Here is a 6,000-nt window from a genome sequence, read left to right as displayed (position 1 = left end):
TTTATCACTGTACAGGTGCTAGCTATGCATTGGGCTAAGAGCTTGGATTAATAAACGCTCTCCCTCTTACTGACATTTATTTTTTATACTCAATTAATGATACATAATTATGATGAGACCCCCCCTCAGGCTACCATCAATCATTTAAAAAAAAAAAATCATTAAAGAAGAAAAAAGAACCCTGAATCAATGAAGGTTGTTTGTGAAAGCAATAGAAACTGACTAAATTAAACATAAAAGAAATTCATTTGAAAGACAATGAGCAGTTCTTTTTTTTTTTAATTAAAGTTTATTGGGGTGACAATTGTTAGTAAAGTTACACAGATTTCAGGTGTACAATTCTGTATTACATCACCTATTAATCACATTGTGTGTTCATCACCCAGAGTCAGTTCTCCTTCCATCACCATATATTTGATCCCCTTTACCCTCATCTATTACCCCCCTTCCCCTTTACCCTCTGATAACCACTAAACTATTGTCTGTGCCTATGAGTTTTTGTTCCTCATTTGTCTGTCTTGTTCTTTTGTTGTTTTTGGTTTATATACCACATATCAGTGAAATCATATGGTTCTCTGCTTTTTCAGTCTGATTTATTTCGCTTAGCATTATAATCTCAAGATCCATCCATGTTGTCACAAATGGTCCTATTTCATTTTTTCTTACCGCTGAATAGTATTCCATTGTGTAGCAGTTCTTAAAATGGACAGTTGGAAGCCCAGGTTCAGAAACAAATGTCTGGAAACAAGGAAGGTTAAGCAGAAGGAAACACAGCACAGGTCTTGCCACAGGAGCTGTATGGATATGTTGTCACTGGACCCTGGTTACCATTACCGTTCTCTGAAGAATGTCTAAATGGTCTCTGCGACTTGGAGCTGGAGCTCACCTGTGCTTAGCAGAAGTCATATGACCACAGTCCAGATGCCAGGGTATTGGGGGAGGAAGGATCTGCCCCTTGAACTTCTGTAGCAAGAATTTGGGCTCTGCCTCCCATAAGCCTTATCCACTAGGGGAGTCAAAGAAAGCAATGTCCATTATATAGGTTGGGGGATGTTAAAACAAATTTAAACTATATTGTTTGTTATACATCCTTATGGTAAAAAATAAATCTACAGAAATGTAATGCGATAGGATAAAAATACCTAAGTCAATAAGGACATGGTAGGTTGAATAACATCCCCCTGCCCTACAAGAGCCGTATTCTAACCCTTGAAACTTCTGAATAGGATGCTTCTAGGCCAAAGCATCCTATTCACTTTGTGCGTGTGATTAAGTTACAGATCTTGAGATGCAGAGATTAACCTGGATTACCTGAGTGCATTCAATGGAATCCCAAGTGTCCTTATAAGAGGGAGCAGAGGGATCAAAGTCAGTACAAGGAAATGTGATGGTGGAATCAAGAGGTTGGAGATGTGTGACTAAGGGATCATGAGCCAAGGAATGCAGGCAGCCTTTAGAAGTAGGAAAAATCAGGGAATAGATTCTCCCTTGGAGCCTTCAGAAGGAACCAGTTCTGACGACGTCTTGATTTTAACCCTACCGTACAAGACCCAATCTTGGACTTCTGACCTACAGAAATATAAAAGAATAAGTTGTTCTGTTTTAAACCACTAAGTTTGTGGAGATTTATTATAGCAGCCATAGGAAACGTTCACAGGGTTAAGAGAAAATCCTATTTAAACTTTGTAGTAAAAAACAGAATTCCAGATAAATAGGAGATTCCAGAAAATGGGAGATAGAACACAAAGACACTTCATGCTCATTAATTGCAGTTCTTCATTATCGTCAATGTGGCTTATTTTACTTTATCAGTCATAGTCTTTGCAAATGGGATCAACATGGTGGTATTCTGGACACATTCCAAGAGTCCATATGTTCCTATGACCTAGGAATGCATCTACCAAGCATATAAGAAAGAGGGTATATCTATTACCAAATATAATGTGAGGACAAAAATTAGAAGGAAAAAAACTATGAACTATGCTTAAATGTCACCTGGTTTGATGAACTTTCTAATATCATTAAACTCTTCTTTTATAGGGGTTAAACTTACAGAATGTTCTACTTTGAGCATGGAAGAGAAACAAAGCAGGGGTAAATACTTAAAATTCATATATTTTTAAATAACTCAATAAGTCATAGAAGTTTATAATGAAACATTATTAAGAGAGATAGTCTTTTTAAAATATGTTTTTAAATATTTTATAGTTTAAAACAAGATTCTTTAAATTAAATTTAATAAGCTATTTGAGGGAAGAAGTCTTCTCATTATATAATAAAATGTCTCCCTTTTATCCCCCCTGAGCAATTAATAAAATTTTTTTCTATCCTTAAGAATTCCTAGACATCTTATGATAACGAGTCTCCCTACCCCTATCCAGTTTCCCTCTCAAATAGAAACCTGTAATTCTGATTTTTTATCCGGTATGATATCAAAGCACTATATTAAAATCAATGGGGCCACAGAAGGTAAAACATATTTCTGGAGGCCAGGTCTCTCCCCTCATTTGTCTATGTGCCCTGGTTATACGAGTATGTAAGGACGTCAAAACATCCTTTTACCACCAATGGCAACTGAGCTAAGAGTAAACACTTTAATGCTTAAAATAATTCTCTCATTTCAGTGAAGTGACAATGGAGGGTTTAGTTTTTTAAGAGTAATTTGAAAACTAAATATAATGAAATATAATATTCTGTCCTATAAAGAAAGGCATATCAGTGATATAGATGTATCATATAAAGTGAAAACAATGTTTAGCACTTTTGAAAGAAAGAGAATAAGTTGATAGGAAACTTTCTTTACTTTACATTAGTAATTTGTTTTTGCATAAAAACCAGTTCCGGTTTTGTGTTATCCTTTCCATATCAGGTAGGTGAGATGGATCAGTTTTTTATCCCTGTTCTTTGAGTTTAACAATTCCATATCCTCTTCTCTCAGGCACAAACTGGACATCTGATTCAAAGAAAAAAAATTAAGTTACATTTGATTGACTAAGTTACATAAAACGCATTAAGTTATACCGTGGCTTTAAAGAGTCAAAGCTAAGTGTTATTTTCTCCAAATTGTACCATTTTGAAAAGCACCTAATCACATCATTGATAAAAATCAGTTTACAAAAAATAAAACAATCATTCTAATTTCTCTAAGCAAGGCTTCACTCAAACACCGTTTTAACTTTTAGTGAATCTTGGAAGCAAATAGTTTAGCTTTCATTAAATTATTATACATTGGTACATTTTAATGCAATGTGGATAATTACTTTTGATGGCAGTAAAGTTAACGATTTATATTGCCATGTTATTCAATAGACCTGAAATTCCTAGAATTAGAAACAACCTCTGGGTATGCTGATTCTTGCTCCTCAGAGTTGAGACTTAACTCTTATTCCAGAATCAATTAATTGGGAGACAGGTAGTATATATTAGGAACATGAATTCCATTGTGGGGTAAGGCCTGGAATTGAGTTTTGCTGGAATTGAGCCTGTGTATCTGGTGCATCCAGAAGTAGGCCTGGGTGCAAAGAGCCTCTGATTTTCAGCATTTCCTGCCAAAAATCTTCATCTTGGCCTTCTAGCCTCCACAGCTATGAGAAAATACCTTTCCTTTGGTTAAGCCACCCCGTCTGTGGTATTTTGTTATAGCAGTGCTAGGAAATGTATACACTAGGGATCTTTTGAGGATGCTCAAAGGCTTGCTATCAGTAAACACACTGAGATAACAAGTTAAATTGGGATCATTCTGGACAAATCAGGATTAATAGTCAAACTAATGTTAAGCTCTAGGGTAGTCTGCACCAAGGAGAGGAAGGGAGAAAGTGGAAGGCATTCCAGACTAAGGGAGCTCTTGAGCATCCAACAACCTGGGTAGGTTTAAGAAATAGCATAATGAGATTTGTGGTTTTGGAAGACCACTCTGGTGGCATGTGGTAGAGGGACTGTTCGGTGTAGAAGGAAGCTGAAGCAGGAGGCTATTGCAAAGGTATTGGAAGAAAATGAGAGTCTGCCTGAATTAAGGGAGTTACAGTGAGGGTGGCGAGAGGAAACAGATGCAAGGGATGTAATAAAAATAGAACCAATAGGACCTGGTCACAGAGTACATGTAGGGGACAGGGAGAGGGCAATACAACAAGTTTGGGCTTGGGTTACTTAGTCCATGGAGATGCCATTTACTGAGATAGGAAATTAGGAGAAAGATCAAGTTTGAAGAGGAACTTATAGGTCCATTCTTAATATAGTTAACGGTGGCCCCAGGTATAACATTTTTAGGTTCTGATTCTAGAATATGGAACATAATAAAGTTAGAGTTGACTAAAATTAGAATTTGAAATATTTTTAAAAAATGGAATAAATCTCCAACTCTTCTTTGAAAGATCAATTAATTTAATTAAATACTTAGTAAAATAATGTACCAACTATGATTTTATATTACCCAAAATTACTTCTAGACGGTAATGATAACTTTAACATTTAAACATCTTGTATTATGTAGAAACCACGAGAACACTTACCCTCACTGAAGATGTAGGCTATCCATGCTCAGTGCAATGTTTGGCCACGTCAAGTTTGGGCTATTCGGGGTGGCAGGAAAATTTAGTCAGTCAACCTTGAAAGCAGTTATTCACTTGCTTCTAGGATGATCAGTCATTTAGATCTTCCCCTTTTCATGACTCATCAGCTTCTCAGTAGCTGTATTAATAGGAGTCATTGATTCATTCAATAAAGAGATATAATAAGCCTGCCTGCTCCCTAGAAGGCACTGATAAGTCTGGCGAACATAGAGTTAGAGATAGGGCTGTTGTCCTCAAGTTGCTCAGCGTCTCATGAAGGAACCAACAAGGAAACTGATGATTTCAGAGAGTGTGGCAATTGCCTTACTAGAACTATGCACAGGGAGTGCTATCATGCCTTAGAGAAGAAGCAGGGCTACTTCTCACTACCCCAGGCCTACCATATATTCAGATTATAAAGAATAGGCTTATACATTTTCATATTTCTTAGTGGGAAGACAATGCTAACGTATAAAGTTGGTTAAGAAGTAACAATATAGACATGTTATTTAAAGATATAGAGCTAACCACTAGAAGAACTTGATAGAAAAAGTTTCAAGTGATTGCCTCTGGGAAAGAAACTGGTGGTGGGGAGGGTTCATAGGTGGCTATCTGCCCAGAGAAGATAGTCAGACATGTTGGCATGGATAAGATGGCCTGGTAGAAAGTGTAGAAGAGAAAGGTGATGGTAGAGATTTGAGCAATGGTTTACTTTGAAAATGTTGGACTATAAGAAAGCTTAGTGAGAGACAGAGAAGGTCACCCCAAGAAGCAAAAGGAGAACCAGGGTCATGGCTTTAATGGATCCAAAGAAGAAGAGAATTCTAATAAAAGTTGAGGTTAACAGTATTCAGTGTAGCAAAGGAATTAAGGAAAATAAGGACTGAGGGGGCTGAAACCTTCTCTGTCACCAGAAATGCTTTCGTAAAAGGCAGTTAGAATAGCAGATGAGCCTGAAGAGACTTGACACAAGTCCCCACACATGTTAGACGGAAGATAGAAAAGTCAAGTCAAGAAGAAAATGTGAAGATACTGATGGACTAGAACTCAGAGTAAAGATAGAAAAAGGTCTGAAGTGAAAGGCAAACAGGGCCATGGCTGCATGAGAAGCTGACCGCCCAGAGCCAAACACTTTCTTTGACTCAAGTCCCAGAAGGCCTTATTAAGGAGGATATATTGAAAGCACTTTATGCCTCAAATTGTGAGTCACAATTATTCTGCAGTGGAATGTGGGGAGGTGGGGTAGATTTCCTTTAAAAAACACAGATTATATCCTCCTTCTGCCCAACTACTTTCTGTAACTCTTGGCTGCTCATCCAATACTTCCTAAGCTTCTTCTCTTGACAATAAAGAAAATCATTAAATTAGCTCCGTCTCAATATTACTTTCTGACGTTCTCAAAAGAAATCCACACTGCCTCCCCAAATTTCTTTTAATTTCCATATCTTCCCCT

At 37.1% G+C, this 6,000-nt stretch overlaps 1 long non-coding RNA gene across 8 annotated transcripts in view; it reads right to left on the bottom strand.

The window, feature by feature from the left end:
• Positions 1–315: 315 nt before the first annotated feature.
• Positions 316–6,000, bottom strand: part of LOC109459344 (uncharacterized) — a 144,382-nt gene continuing 138,697 nt past the window's right edge. For 5 of the 8 annotated variants that reach the window (XR_012491650.1, XR_012491646.1, XR_012491647.1 and 2 more), the window contains 2 exons: positions 4,509–4,686; positions 1,612–2,953 (listed from right to left, as the gene is read on the bottom strand). This is a non-coding gene — a long non-coding RNA (uncharacterized LOC109459344). Of the gene's footprint in view, positions 1,570–1,611; positions 2,954–4,508; positions 4,687–6,000 lie in introns of those variants that run through there. The other 3 variants (XR_012491648.1, XR_012491649.1, XR_012491645.1) reach the window with 3 other exon arrangements.

The sequence above is a fragment of the Rhinolophus sinicus genome, linkage group LG14 (genome assembly GCF_036562045.2).
Source record: "Rhinolophus sinicus isolate RSC01 linkage group LG14, ASM3656204v1, whole genome shotgun sequence".
In the NCBI taxonomy this organism is placed as follows: domain Eukaryota; kingdom Metazoa; phylum Chordata; class Mammalia; order Chiroptera; family Rhinolophidae; genus Rhinolophus; species Rhinolophus sinicus.
The sequence above is the reverse complement of the archived record's forward strand: the minus strand, read 5'-3'. Positions and strand labels throughout refer to the sequence as shown.